Source organism: Pseudorca crassidens, chromosome 4, assembly GCF_039906515.1.
Source record: "Pseudorca crassidens isolate mPseCra1 chromosome 4, mPseCra1.hap1, whole genome shotgun sequence".
Classification (NCBI taxonomy): domain Eukaryota; kingdom Metazoa; phylum Chordata; class Mammalia; order Artiodactyla; family Delphinidae; genus Pseudorca; species Pseudorca crassidens.
The window spans coordinates 106,282,580-106,299,469 of record NC_090299.1 but is presented as its reverse complement, the minus strand read 5'-3'; positions in this window follow the sequence as shown (position 1 = coordinate 106,299,469).

Genomic DNA, 16,890 nt, shown 5'->3' with positions numbered 1-16,890 from the left:
AGAAACAGAAATTAAAGAAAAGAATCACATTTACTATTGCATCAAAAAGAATAAAATATCTTGGGATAAACTTAACAAAGGAGTCAGAAGACCTATATTCTGAAAATTGTAAGATACTAATGAAAGAAATTATAGACAACACAAACAAATGGAAAGATATAACATGAACATGGATTGGAAGAATTAATATTGTCAAAATGACCATAATACTCAAGGCAATCTACAGATTCAGTGCAATCTCTACCAAAATGCTAATGACGTTTTTCACAGAACTAGAACAAGTATTTCTAAAATTTGTACAGAACAACAAAAGGCCTCCAGATAGACAAAACAATCTTGAGAAAGAACAAAGCTGGAGGTAATCATGCACCCTGATTTCAAACCATACAACAAAGCCACAGTAATCAAAACAGTATGATACTGGCACAAAAACAGACACATAGATGAATAGAGAGGCCAGAAATAAACCCACAGTTATATGGGTGATTAATCTATGACAAAGGAAGCAAGAATATGCAATGGGGAATAGACAGCCTCTTCAGTAAGTGGTGTTGGGAAAACTGCACAGCTACATGCAAAAGAATCAAACTGGACTACTTTCTCACATCATATAGAAAAATAAATTCAAAACAAATTAAAGTCTTAAATTTAAGACCGGAAACTATAAAACTCCTAAAGGAAAACATAGGCATTACATACTCTGACATGAATTTTAGGGATACATTTTTTTTGGATTTGTTTCCTCAGGCAAGGGACACAAAACAAATGGTACTACATCAAACTAAAACACTTTTGCACAACAAAGGAAAATATCAACAAAATGAAAAGGTCACCTACTGAATGGGACAAGATATTTGCAAACAGTGCTGTCTAGTAAGGAGTTAATATCCAAGATATAAAAGAACTCATTCAACTCAACATCAAAAAAACAAACAATTTGATTAAAAAATAAGCAGAGGACCTGATAGTCATTTTTCCAAAGAAGACAAACAGTTGGCCAACAGACATGTGAAAAAATGCTCAACATTGCTAATCATTAGGGAAATGCAAATCAAACCACAATAAGATATCACCTCACACCTGTCAGAATGGGTATTATCAAAAAGACAACAAATTACAAGTGTTGGCATGGATGTTGAAAAAAGGGAACCCTTGTACGCTGTTGGTGGGAATGTAAATTGGTACATTCACTATGGAAAACAGTATATAGCTTCCTCAAAAAATTAAAAATAGAACTAACATACAATACAGCAATTCCCCTTCTGGGTATTTTTTTGAAGAAAACAAAAATACTAATTCAAAAAGATATATGCATCCCTATGTTCATTGCATTATTTTCAATAGCCAAGATATGGAAGAAATCTAAGTGCCCACTGATAGATGAATGGATAAAGAAGATGTGGTATCTATACACAATGGAATATTACTCAGACATTAAAAAATGAATTATGCCATTCACAACAAGATGGATGGACCTGGAGGGTATTTTGCTTAGTGGAATAAGTCAGTCAAATAAAGGCAAATACGGTATGTTATTGCTTATATGTGGAATCTAAAAAACAAAATAAATGGACCAATAACCAAAAAGAAACAGAGTCATAGATACAGAGGACAAACAGAGGGGCTGAGGGGATGAGTGAAATAAGTGAGGGAGATTGAATGGTACAAACTTCCACTTATAAAATAAATGAGTGATGGGGCTGAAATGGGCAGTGTGGGGAATATAGTCAATTATAATACAATATTTTTGTATGGTGACAGATGGTAACTCGGCTTATCATGGTGATCATGTTGTAATGTATAGAAATACTGAATCACTATGTGTGCATCAGGAGCTAACACAGTGTCAATTATACTTCACAAAGAAAACAAACAAACAAGCCCAGAAAAAGTGATTAGATTTATAGTTACTAGGGGCAGAGGGGGAGGGGAAATTGAATGAAGATGGTCAAAGTTACAAGCTCCCAGTCATAAGACAGACAAGTACCAGGGATGCAATGTCAACATGATTAATATAATTAACACTGCTGTATGTGATATATGAAAAGTTGTCAAGAAAGTAAATCCTAAGAATTCTTATCACAAGGAAAATTTTTTTCTTTATCTTTTATTTTGTATCTATGTGAGATAATGGATGTTCACTAGACTTAACTGTGGTAATCATTTCATGATGTATGCAAGTCAAATCACTGTGCTGAACACCTTAAATGTATACAGTGTTGTATGTTAATTATATTTCAATAAAACTGGAAGAAATAAAGAACATGTGTTATATCCAATCATAGAAACTTACAATTAGAAACACCCTCAGAAGTAATTTAACATACACCTTGATGAATTACAGAGTATCTCCTTGATATTAATCTTGATCTCTAAGCCTATGGGGACAACAATAAAAACATAACTAACTGATAGAAGCCAAGAACAGTTTCCCTGAAAAAAATGACATTCAAAGCAAATTTTGAACTACACATATGAATTAGCTAGGTGAAAAAGGGGTGCACAAAATATAGGGTAAAGCCTGGGGGAGGAGAGACAGAAGCAGCTGCTGAGTTTCCACAATGGAAAGAAGGCTTGTGTGGTTGAAACAGAAAGAGTAAGGAGATGGCACAAGATGAGCTAGAAGCAGCCAGATTTTGAAGACCTTGCCAAGGATTGTGGACTTTATCCTATGAACAGAGAGAAGTTATTGACAGATTTTGTGAGGAACATAATATGAAAGCTTTCTGCTTTTTAAAAAAGTCACTTTGGACTTTTGCTCCTTGGCAAGACAAGTAACCAGTATTAGATTTACCCTTCTGCCTGAAGTAAGCATAGAAATTGCATTGTAATAACATGGATGAATCTGGAGGACATTATGCTAAGTGAAATAAGCCAGACACAGATAGACAAATATTGCATGATCTCACTTATAGAAGGAATCTAAAAAAATGTTGAACTCATAGTAATAAAGAGTAGAATGGTAGTTAGCAGGTGTTGAGGGAAAAGGGAAGATGTTTGTCAAAGGATACAAACTTTTAGTTATAAGACAAATAAGTCCTGGAGACCTAATGTTCAGCATGGTGACTAGAGTTAATGTATTACATACTTGAAATTTGCTAATAGAGTAGTTCTTTTTTTTAACATCTTTATTGGAGTATAATTGCTTTACAACAGTGTGTTAGTTTCTGCTTTATAACAAAGTGAATCAGTTATACATATACATACGTTCCCATATCTCTTCCCTCTTGCATCTCCCTCCCTCCCATCCTCCCTATCCCACCCCTCTAGGTGGTCACACATTAGCACAGCTAATCTCCCTGTGCTATGCGGCTGCTTCCGACTAGCTATCTATTTTACGTTTGGTAGTGTATATATGTCCATGCCACTCTCTCACTTTGTCACAGCTTACCCTACCCCCTCCCCAAATCCTCAAGTCCATTCTCTAGTAGCTCTGTGTCTTCATTCCCATCTTACCCCTAGGGTCTTCATGACCTTTTTTTTTTTTCTTAGATTCCATACATATGTGTTAGCATACGGTAATTGTTTCTCTCCTTCTGACTTACTTCACTCTGTATGACAGACTCTAGGTCCATCCAACTCACTACAAATAACTCAACTTCGTTTCTTCTCATGGCTGAGTAATATTCCATTGTATATATGTGCCACATCTTCTTTATCCATTCATCTGTTGATGGACACTTAGGTTGCTTCCATGTTCTGGCTATTGTAAATAGAGCTGCAATTAACATATTGGTACATGACTCTTTTTGAATTATGGTTTGCTCAGGGTCTAAGCCCAGTAGTGGGATTGCTGGGTCATATGGTAGTTCTACTTGTAGTGTTTTAAGGAAGCTCCATACTGTTCTCCATAGTGGCTGTATCAATTTACATTCCCACCAACAGTGCAAGAGTGTTCCCTTTTCTACACACTCTCTCCAGCATTTATTGTTTCTAGATTTTTTGATGATGGCCATTCTGACTGGTGTGAGATGATATCTCATTGCAGTTTTGATTTGCATTTCTCTAATGATTAATGATGTTGAGAATTCTTTCATGCATTTGTTGGCAATCTGTATATCTTCTTTGGCGAAATGTCTATTGAGGTCTTCTGCCCATTTTTGGATTGGGTTGTTTGTTTTTTTGTTACTGAGCTGCATGAGCTGCTTGTAAATTTTGGAGATTAATCCTTTGTCAGTTGCTTCATTTGCAAATATTTTCTTCCATTCTGAGGGTTCTCTTTTGGTTTTGTTTATGGTTTCCTTTGCTGTGCAGAAGCTTTTAAGTTTCATTAGGTCCCATTTGTTTATTTTTGTTTTTATTTCCATTACCCTAGGAGGTGGATCAAAAAGGATCTTGCTGTGATTTATGTCATAGAGTGTTCTGCCTATGTTTTCCTCTAAGAGTTTGATAGTTTCTGGCTTTACATTTAGGTCTTTAATCCATTTTGAGCTTATTTTTGTGTATGGTGTTAGGGAGTGTTCTAATCTCACACTTTTACATGTACCTGTCCAGTTTTCCCAGCACCATTTATTGAAGAGGCTGTCTTTTCTCCACTGTATATTCTGGTCTCCTTTATCAAAGATAAGGTGACCATATGTGCATGGGTTTATCTCTGGGCTTTCTATCCTGTTCCATTGATCTATATTTCTGTTTTTGTGCCAGTACCATACTGTCTTAATTACTGTAGCTTTGTAGTATAGTCCGAAGTCAGGGAGCCTGATTCCTCCAGCTCCATATTTTGTTCTCAAGATTACTTTGGCTATTCGGGGTCTTTTGTGTTTCCATACAAATTGTGAAATTATTTGTTCTAGTTCTGTGAAAAATGCCAGTGGTAGTTTGATAGGGATTGCATTGAACCTGTAGATTGCTTTCGGTAGTAGAGTCATTTTCACAATGTTGATTCTTCCAATCCAAGAACATGGTATGTCTCTCTATCTGTTTGTATCATCTTTAATTTCTTTCATCAGTGTCTTATAATTTTCTGCATACAGGTCTTTTGTCTCCTTAGGTAGGTTTATTCCTAGATATTTTATTCTTATTCTTGCAATGGTAAATGGGAGTGTTTTCTTTTTTTTTGCGATACGCGGGCCTCTCACTGTTGTGGCCTCTCCCACTGCAGAGCACAGGCTCCGGACGCGCAGGCTCAGCAGCTATGGCTCAGAGGCCCAGCCGCTCCGTGGCATATGGGATCCTCCCTGACCGGGGCACAAACCCGTGTCCCCTGCATCGGCAGGCGGACTCTCAACCACTGCACCACCAGGGAAGCCTGGGAGTGTTTTCTTAATTTCACTTTCAGATTTTTCATCATTAGTGTATAGGAATGCCAGAGATTTCTGTGCATTAATTTTGTATCCTGCTACTTTACCAAATTCATTGATTAGCTCTAGTAGTTTTCTGGTAGCATCTTTAGGATTCTCTATGTAGAGTATCATGTCATCTGCAAACAGTGGCAGCTTTACTTCTTCTTTTCCAATTTGGATTCCTTTTATCTTTTCCGACCACAATGCTATGAGACTAGATATCAATTACAGGAAAAGATCTGTAAAAAAGTACAAACACAGGGAGGCTAAACAATACACTACTTAATAACCAAGTGATCACTGAAGAAATCAAAGAGGAAATCAAAAAATACCTGGAAACAACTGACAATGGAGACACGGTGACCCAAAACCTATGGGATGCAGCAAAAGCAGTTCTAAGAGGGAAGTTTATAGCAAAACAATCCTACCTTAAGAAACAGGAAACATCTCAAATAAACAACCTAACCTTGCACCTAAAGCAATTAGAGAAAGAAGAACAAAAAAACCCCAAAGTTAGCAGAAGGAAAGAAATCATAAAGATCAGATCAGAAATAAATGAAAAAGAAATGAAGGAAACGATAGCGAAGATCAATAAAAGTAAAAGCTGGTTCTTTGAGAAGATAAACAAAATTGATAAACCATTAGCCAGACTCATCAAGACAAAAAGGGAGAAGATTCAAATCAATAGAATTAGAAATGAAAAAGGAGAAGTAACAACTGACACTGCAGTAATACAGAGGATCATGAGAGATTACTACAAGCAACTTTATGCCAATAAAATGGACAACCTGGAAGAAATGGACAAATTCTTAGAAATGCATAACCTGCCAAGACTGAACCAGGAAGAAATAGAAAATACGAACAGACCAATCATAAGCACTGAAATTGAAACGGTGATTAAAAATCTTCCAACAAACAAAAGTCCAGGACCAGATGGCTTCACAGGCAAATTCTATCACACATTTAGAGAAGAGCTAACACCTATCCTTCTCAAACTCTTCCAAAATATAGCAGAGGGAGGAACACTCCCAAATTCATTCTACGAGGCCACCATCACCCTGATACCAAAACCAGACAAAGATGTCACAAAGAAGAAAACTACAGGCCAATATCACTGATAAACATAGATGCAAAAATCCTCAACAAAATACTAGCAAACAGAATCCAACAGCACAATAAAACGATCATACACCATGATCAAGTGGGGTTTATTCCAGGAATGCAAGATTCTTCAATATATGCAAATCAATCAACGTGATACACCATATTAAGAAACTGAAGGAGAAAAACCACAGGATCTTCTCAATAGATGCAGAGAAAGCTTTCAACAAAATTCAACACCCATTTATGATAAAAACCCTGCAGAAAGTAGGCATAGGGGGAACTTTTCTCAACATAATAAAGGCCATATATGACAAACCCACAGCGAACATCGTCCTCAATGGTGAAAAACTGAAACCATTTCCACTAAGATCAGGAACAAGACAAGGTTGCCCACTCTCACCACTATTATTCAATAGTTTTGGAAGGCTTAGCCACAGCAATCAGAGAAGAAAAAGAAATAGAGTAGTTCTTAAGTGTTCTCAGCACACACAAAAAAAGATACCTGTGTGAGTTAATTGATATGTTAATTAGCTTGATTGTGGTAATCATCTTTCAATGTAAATGTTTATAAAAACATATTGTACATCTTAAGGATATTAAATTTTTGTTAATCATACTTCAGTAAAGCTGAAAAAAAGAAAACAAGAATTTTCTTATTTAAATGCCTTTAATAGATAACTGACTCCTTAAAAAAACATATTGTGAGGTTTATTTATTTATTTATTTATTTACTTATTTTTGGCCACACCGTATGATATGCGGGATCTTTGTTCCCCGACCAGGGATTGAACCCATGCCCCGTACAGTGGAAGTGTGGAGTCTTAACCAGTGGACTGCTAGGGAAGTCCCTGTGAGGTTTATAAAATATGTAGAAGTAAAATGTAAGGCAAAAATTGTAAAAAGGCCAGAAAGGGAAAATACAACTATACTTCTATTACACCTATTATCTATTACTTCTATTAAAGATTTTTACACTATACATTAAAGAATATAATAACATTTGAAGGTACAATGTGTTAAGTTAAAGACGTATAATATAAACCCTATATCAACAACTAAAACTCTGTATCTCTTTATTGTGAATAATAAGGAGTTACAGCTAATAAGCTGACAAAGGATATAAAATGAAATAAAAATTGTATAATTGCTCTAAAAAAGTAGAAAAATAGGAAAATGGGAAGAAAGAACAGATGGGACTAACAGAAAACAAATACCCAGACCATATATTTAAATTCAAACATTCCAATGATCACATTAAATGTAAATGGTCTAAATAGTCTCATTTAAAAACTGGAGATTGTAAGGTTGAGTAAAAAGCAAGATTCAGCTATGTTAACATATAGGTTTTAAAAAAAAAGGATGAAAAAACCACACCATGCTAAGACTAATCAAAAGAAAGCTGGGATGGTTATATAAATATCAAACAAAATAGATTTCAGAGCAAATATTACCAGAGTTGAAGAAGGACAAAAAATGAACAAATTCCTTGAAATACATAAACTACCAAAGCTCATTCAAGAGGAAACAGATAGGGGGCTTCTCTGGTGGTGCAGTGGTTAGGGATCTGCCTGCCAATGCAGGGGACACAGGTTCGAGCTCTGGTCTGGGAAGATCCCACACGCCACGGAGCAACTAAGCCCGTGTGCTACAACTACTGAGCCTGTGCTCTAGAGCCTGAGAGCCACAACTACTGAGCCAGCATGCCACAACTGCTGAAGCCTGTGCGTCTAGAGCCTGTACTCCACAACAAGAGAAGCCACTACAATGAGAAGCCCGCGCACCGCAACAAAGAGTAGCCCGCTTGCCTCAACTAGAGAAAGCCCACATGCAGCAATGAAGACCCAACGCAGCCAAAAATAAATAAACAAAAATAAATTTTAAAAAAAGAAACAGATAATCTAAATAACTCTATAGCTATTAAAGACATTGAATTTTTAGTTAAAAACCTCCCCACAAAGAAAACCCTAGGGTCATATAGCTTCACTGGCAAATTCTACCAAATATTTAAACAAGAAATAATACCAATTCTATGAAACTCTTCCAGAAAACTGATGAGGGAATACTTCCCAAATCATTCTGTGAGGACCACATTACTCAATACCAAAACCATAAAATTACGTTATAAGAAAAGAAAATTACAGACCAATATATCTCATGCTTATATGTGCAAAGCTTCTTAACAAAATGTTATCGAATAAAATACAATAATATACAAACGGATAATACATCATAAATGGGGTTTATCCCAGGAATGTAAAATTGTTTTAATATTCAAAAACCAACCTATGTAATTCTGGGTAATAACTGACTAAGAAAGAAAAACTACATGATCATTTCAATAAATACAGAAAAAAAATTTGAGAAATACAAAATACATGCCTGGTAAAAACTCTCGTAAAACCAGAAACAGAAGGGAACTTCCTTAAACTCATAGACAAAATATATGAGAAACCTACAGTTAACATTATACTTATAGTGAAAGACTGAATACTTTCTTTCTAAAATCAGGAACAGGGAAAGGATGTTTATCTTACCACTTTTAATCAACACTGTACTGCTGGTTCTAGCCAGTGAATTAGGAAAGAAAAAGAATTTTAAAACATCTAGACTGGAAAAGAAGTATAACTCCCTTTATTCACAGACAACATGATTTCTGTGAAGTAAATCCTATGATGTGTACAAATAAGTTACTAGAATTAATAAGGAAGTTTAGCAATGTTTCAGGATATCAGATTCATATACAAAAATCAATTATATTTCTATATAGAGCAGAGCATCATTTCATGCACTTATTTGCCACTCATGTATCTTACTTAGTGAATTGTTTATTCAATTATTTCACCCATTATTAGAAGGTAAACATACACCTACAATATGACCCAGCCATTTCCGCGTCCTATGAAAATATTCCTGGTCATGCCCTAATCTCAGGAAACTGTACATGGCAATACGTAACCTTACATGGCAAAGGGGACTTGACAGTTGTGATTAAGTTAAGGCTCTTGAGATGGAGAGACAATCCTGCCTTATCCAGGTGAGCCCAATGTAATCTAAGGGTTATTTTTTATTTTATTTTATTTTTTTTTTGCGGTACGCGGGCCTCTCACTGTTGTGGCATCTCCTGTTGCGAAGCATAGGCTCCGGACGCGCAGGCTCAGTGGCCATGGCTCACGGGCCCAGCCGCTCCGCGGCATGTGGGATCTTCCCGGACCGGGGCACGAACCCATGTCCCCTACATCGGCAGGCGGACTCTCAACCACTGCGCCACCAGGGAAGCCCAATCTAAGGGTTCTTAAAAGATGAAAGAGGAAGGCAGAACAGTCCCAGAAGATGTGATGATGGAAACAGAAGTTGGAGGAATGCACTTTAAGGTGGAGGAAGAGGCCACATGCCAAAGAATGTAGGCAAACTCTAGAAGCTAGAAAAGCCAAATAAACAGAATTTCTCCTAGAGCATGCAAAAAGAATGCAATCCTGACAACATCTTCACATTTTAGCCCAGAGAAATCCATTTCAGATTTCTGACCCTCAGAATTATAAGATGATAAATCTGTGTTGTTTTAAGCCACTATGTTTGTGGTAATTTAATACAACAGCAGTAAGAAACAAATACCCTTGACTTACGAGGAGATGCTTTCGTGGAGCTTCTATTTTTACTTGAATAAATTTATATACTGTAGAAGAAAAGAATGAAATTGAGAATTTACCTATTATTGTGCAACATCTATATTTGATATTACATTCAAAGAATCATGAATAGAGATCATTTATTTGATGAGATTTGTCTTAAAAAGGATACAATGAGTGGAAGCAGGGAAGACAGTATCTGAAAACATTTGGGCTGAAATATTTACACATATAATAAAATAAAATCCAACTCGAGAATATAGTCCATTTGGCATAATTTGCTCTGAGTTTATCAGATACTTATATTAACCTATATAAAGAGCATATAAAATACTGAGAGCATCCCAAATAAAAATAGTGAGGTGAACAGAAGAGTCAAATAAAAATACTGAGGTCAACAGAAGAGTCAACTGAGAGCATCAATAATTTAAAATTCATTAACTGTAAAATACAATGTTGAAGAAGTTTAGAGATATTTTTATTAAAAATTACAAACATAATGCCATGTTAAAATAAATTCTTCACTAGGGCTGGGTGCCAGGGGAAATCGGCAGATGTTGGTTTAAGGATACAAACGTCCAGTTATAAGATGAATAATTTATTTGAATCTAAGGTACAGTATGGTGACTATAATTAACAATAGTGTGTTCTATACTTGAAAGTTGCTAAAGAGAGTAGATCTTAAATGCTATCACCACAAAAGGGAAGGTAATTATGTGAGGTGACAGAAGTGTTAACTAACTTTATTGTGGCAATCATTTCACAGTATAAATGTGCATCAAATCATTCCATTGTACACCTTAAATTCACAAAATATTATATGTCAATTATATCTCAGTGAATCTGGAAAAAAATACATTTTTCAGAAGTGAAAAAATACATGGTATGAGACAGATATAGTTGAGAAACTGATTAAAATACATAAATATTATAGAATTATTGGTTGCTATTATTATTATTATTATTTTTGCAGTACGCGGGTCTCTCACTGTTGTGGCCTCTCCTGTTGTGGAGCACTGGCTCTGGACGCGCGGGCTCAGTGGCCACGGCTCACGGGCCCAGCCGCTCCGCGGCATGTGGGATCTTCCCGGACCGGGGCACGAACCCGTGTCCCCTGCATCGGCAAGCGGATGGTTTTTATTTTTAATGCACTAATAATCAGTATTAAGCAGTTTTTAATTTTCTCTAGTGTATCCAGATTTATTTTTGAAAATAGTTTTCAAACAGACTATTTTATAGGCCCAACAATATAACAAAATCAATTTGTAGTTTAATACATATTTTTAAATATTATGTAAGTTTAATTGTTTAATGCTCTATTTCAATTTTTTTAAAAGATTTTTTTGATGTGGACAATTTTAAAGTCTTTATTGAATTTGTTACAATATTGTTTCTGTTTTATGTTTTGGTTTTTTGGTCGTGAGGCATGCAGGATCTCATCTCCCCGACCAGGGATTGAATCGGCACCCCCTGCATTGGAAGGCGAAGTCTTAACCACTGGACCACCGGGGAAGTCCCTCCATTTCAATTATTAAAAGTGTCTCAGTCTGGACAACATAAATTTGTTGTCGTTAGGTCTAAGAGTGACTTGTGCCATTCCACTGCCACCACTTTGTTCTCAGACCAATGTGTTCTGTTATTAGAATGAGTATCTGAATCCTTTAAGACAGTACTTCCCAACTTGCTTCTTACATCATAACTGAGTTCTTCAATAGACCATCCCACCATTCTATAAAGTCATTGCTTTATAGTTCAGTAATCACATGGATTTATAAACCATTTAAAAACAGTGGCCACATGGTTATTAATGGTTGTTATTCTTTTGCTTTAGTTCATCTACATTAAAATTAGTTCTTTGGACAGATGCAATGTTGTATGAGATTCTCTAATGCTGAATAAGCCATTCTATCATTTTATAAATAGCATTGCTACAGGAAGTATGGCAGGCAAGAAAAACAAATATAGCTGCACAATAGTGATCCATTCTATGAAGACAAATTGATTCCACCTATATATAGACAAAGTCTAATATAATCAACCTGCCACCAGGTGGCTGACTGGTCCCCCTGGTGTATGGTGTTGTTTTAAGTGCTCAGCATTGGCTTTCTGCTGCTGGAAGATTAGGCTCTCAACTATAGCAGTAGATAGATCAGCCCTCTGGAAGAGAAGTCCATGTTTTTCTGAGATCATAAATGACTTCTATCTCTGTCATCATACTTTGTTCAGGGAACCATTGACCAAGCAATGACTAGCTGGAGAAAGAGGCTAACTAGTAGCCACGTAAGAGGTCACATTGGCTACCTGATTAATGATAAGCCTCCCCTGCAGAGGTGACCTCTTTTGCTGCTGCTGCTGCTACTGTTGTTAGCATTTACATGAGATATAAATATGCTCACACTCTGTTAACATTACAGGAGGTCCATCTACGTACTTACCATCTACGTACGTACAAATGTACTTATCCCTTAATCCTTCGGTCTTATTTTTCCCATGTCCCTGTATGTCCAGCCAGACCACTAACCACTACCCATAAATAGAAAAAGTACACTGCTTTTCCAGATTGAAAATGACACACACTGATTAAAGTTCTTCCCCCTTGGAGTTACCTTTGAGTGAGACTGTAATGCTATAGCAATCTGCTTCTGGCAGGGGCCAGCTCATTTTCCAGAACCATCTGCAAACCAGGATTGAATTTGTTCTTCCTGAGTCAACTAGTCATAGAGAATTCCCTATGTGGTCACAAGTGTGGGTTGATAGAATGGTGGCAATGTAGACAGAGTAGGCATCTGGTAATGTGAGGCACCTACTTGGTCATGTCATTTACCAGTGGCTTCAGTGACTCCAATCTTCTATATGTCATTTCCAGTTGATGTTAAAGTGATTCTGGTTATATACAGCTTTATGGTTTGGGTTTGTTAGGTTAGATAAAACCCAGTTGGTGATGGTCATCCCAGACTTCATGGGCTTAAATTCTCATGGTAAGGTGTTTAGTCTCTACTAAGGCTCACAGGACAAGCCCAGGAATATTCCAAAAGGAGAATAGTTGATTATATGGCACTGATTCAAAGCCCTAGTAGGCTACACCATGATTCTTCTCCTGGCTCCAAACAGCATCTTGATCTGTTATAGACTCTAAATCTGTTATAGAACCTTAATCTACAGCCTAGACCAGCTAGAAAGTTCTCTTGCTTTGAGGATATTTCAAAGTTGGTAACTCATTAAATAGATTGGAGTAGCACATCCAAATGTAGTATACTCTACTTATAAAACTCAAAGAGGCTCATCAAGTGCTTTCTTAGTTATATGGGGAAAAGGTGCACCACTCTTCCTATTGTGCTGGAGGGAATATCCTGAGATGCTGAGACCACCTGACTCTCAGAAATTTCAGTGAGGTCACAGTTACCTGTATTTTCACTGGAGTTTACGTCCCACTCCCTGAAATCCAGTCACCCATTACTATGAGTATATCATCAAAGTAGTTGGCCAGTGTGTTGTTATGTAGGATTATGAGATAGTGAGATAGTAAAGGTCTGTGCAGGCTAGAATGTAACCCAGAGCTAGAGAGCTGAAACAGATCAATGAAAGTATATTTGTGCTCCTTCAAGGTAAAAACAAACACTCTTTTGGAGTCCTCTTCTTACTGAGATAGAAGGAAAAAAACAATTGCCAGATTAATAGTTATATTATAACTGATAGAGGCTATGTTGATTTGCTTTATTAAAGAGAGCATGTCTGGGGCTTCCCTGGTGGCGCAGTGGTCGAGAGTCCGCCTGCCGATTCAGGGGATGCAGGTTTGTGCCCCGGTCCGGGAAGATCCCACATGCCGTGGAGTGCCTGGGCCCGTGAGCCATGGCCACTGAGCCTGCGTGTCCAGAGCCTGTGCTCCGCAACGGGAGAGGTCACAACAGTGAGAAGCCCGCGTACCGCAAAAACAAAAACAAAAACAAAAACAAAACAAAACAAACAAAGAGAGCATGTCTGGAACAGCAGCTGTAACTAGAGTCACTACCTGATTATATTTACAGTAATCCACTGCTATTCTCCAAGACTCATCTGTTCTACATAGGCAAAAGAGGACACATAAATGTGAATAGAAAGAAATCATTGCCACTACATCTTTCAAGTCTTTTATGGTGGCACTAATCATGCAATTTTCCCAGGAATGCAGCTTTACCTTACTTCCATAAGTAACAATTCTAATTGGTGGATCACAGTGGCACTCCAAGTCCTGGGGATTCAAGTATGCTAAGAGTCAGTGTCCAGTAATTCCTGGGTATTCCCTTTTCTCAATGAATAGCTTCCAAGTATTGATCAGCTATTGCTACATAACAAAATTTCCCCAAAGTCAGTGGTTAACAACAATTATTTGTTCTTGTTCACATTGGTGCGTCAGCTTCCCTAGACTGGATTAGATACGTTGAAGAAGTATAAACAAATGCCATTATGTTATCCTTAAAAACCCAAAGAAGCCCCCTGGGTGTTGCTCTTCATTTTTACTGGTAGCTCTGTTCATCTCAGCTGGGCTTATTCACATATCTTAAGTTTAGCTGAGGTGCAAGTTTGCTGGTGTGGGTCTGTTCCACTATCTCTTTTTCCTTGAATATGTGAACTAGCTAGGATGTGTTCTCATGACAGCAATAGAGAGGCAAGAAGTCAAGCAGACATGTACAAATGACACAACGTTACTTCCATCTATATGACCTGGCTAAAACAAATCATATTGCTGGGCCCAAAGTGAGGAAGCAGGAAAATACACTCTGGCTATGGTAAGGACATAGCAAGGATGTGGCTAGAGATAGGGTTAAAGAAATGGGGCCAAGCATCAGTAAATATCCATGGGTCCCTTAAAGAAAGTAAGGAGAAACATTTGCAGCATGTACCTGTGATGCGTTTATCTTCTTCATGTGACCATTTCTTGGGGTTCTTAGGGACTGTAAAATGACTCAGGTTTGGAGATTAGGTAAGAAGCTTCAATTTTCAGTATGTTTTAAGTTATATCCAGGCCACCATTTTGCACAATTCAAGGGTGCACAATTCTCACTGTAGTAGGTCTTGTACTCCAGGACATACCATTTATATAGACTACAATGTAAATGTTGCTAAGAGCTACGTGCAATGTGGTAACCCTGACTATTCTTGTAAGCTGCCTATCTATTTAAGTCCTAAGGAGCTTCATGGTCAATTTGCCATTACCAAAGGCCTTTCATTCTGAATTCCACTGTAGTCTTACAGTTACGGCAATCACACCTACCTTGCCTCTGTTGCTTAAATGCAATAAATTGGTCTGTACTACTATAGGATTACACCATTTCTATTAAAATCAGAGAGCCTTTTTCAATAGTATTTGTAACCCCCCACTTTTCCCCAGACTTTAGATGATGGAAACTAGAGTGTTGAGCTTTTCAAGACTACTGACACTTCTGTCACTACCTTCTCAATATCTTGATGAAGGGAGTATCCTCTGGGCTCTTCTGGGAGACAATGGAAAGTAGGAGAAAGAGTGAACATGATAAATCACTCAAGTTTTCCTTTCTCCTTAAATCTTTCTATCCCTTACTCTACGTTTTGCTAAGGAACTTCTGATATCTCAAATCCACTTAACATTGTCCACCAGCAAAAATACATTTCAGTCACTCAAGCAAACAAATGATTATAATCACTCCAAAGTGACTACATCTAAAATAGTTATAACCACATGGAATTGAGAATCCTATATCAATAAGTTTGACTCTATCTAAACTTGTATTCTTTTTTCATCTTTATATGTATTTCCAGTTTTCTGGAGCATATCAAAAGCTTGCCACTGTTACACATAGACCTCTTAATGGATTATGACTCTAGTTATAGATCTGGTCTGGATCCAAGAAGTGGTAGAGATATGGCATGTGGTAGCTCCCTCAAGTGGGGTTGCTACAGAGATTTCAGGCACGGAGAGGACGCTCTTAACATAAAGGGAAGAGGGCATGCTGGTAAAGAATACATGGTGAGGTTTGATGTTTTATGAACCTCAGGGTTATCTCAGTTCACCCAAATGTTCTCAGGGTCTCACTGTATCCCAAATAGTCCCTGATTTTTATATGTAAGCCCCAGAAATACTGTAAATCCAACCTTCATTTTAATCCTGCAATTTGGAAGATGAGACTCTACATCTTATTTTCAGATATGATTGCTCTGGACCTAAAGATGCAAGTTTCTTTTAGGGCAATTATAGAAGCTCCCTAAAACTCTAATCATGCCTGGAGCCTGGAATTTAAAATCCTGGATTTGTCACGGTCTTCATTTAAGCTTTGTTTGGTATAGTTAAAAGCAGACAATCCACTCCACAAACCTGTATTCCTCATTCTCATTATATTCACATGGTTTGCCAAAGTCTTGACATCAGTAGGCACTACATTCCAGGCAATCACAAGTGAGCATCTAAGCAACAGATTTCCTGAGTCCCACCTACTGACGCCAAAAGGATTCTTGCTTGTTTAAAACCCACTCAGGTCAGATAACCAATCACAAGTTCACATTTTCTTGAGGATGTTGTCTATAGCCACTCTGGTACTACTCTATTGGTCAGAGTTAAGTTGAAGAGAGTAGAATATACTGTGCTTTAAGCAGAAAGGGATATATTATAGGACATTAAATAGCTTATAGAATTATTTTGATGGACAGATGAAATGGATTTTAGGTGAGCTTCCAGAATTACAATCTAAAGCCACACCTCAGAATAAGGCCACCAGAGGAGCTACTGGTCCTCCCAAAACCAGAAAGGTGCCTGCCTGTCAAGTTGAAGTCACCTATATTATTAACTTATATTATTTTCCTTGTCTCTGAAGAACTTTTTAAAACAATTCTTACAAGGCAGGTCTACTGGCCACAAATTCCCTCAA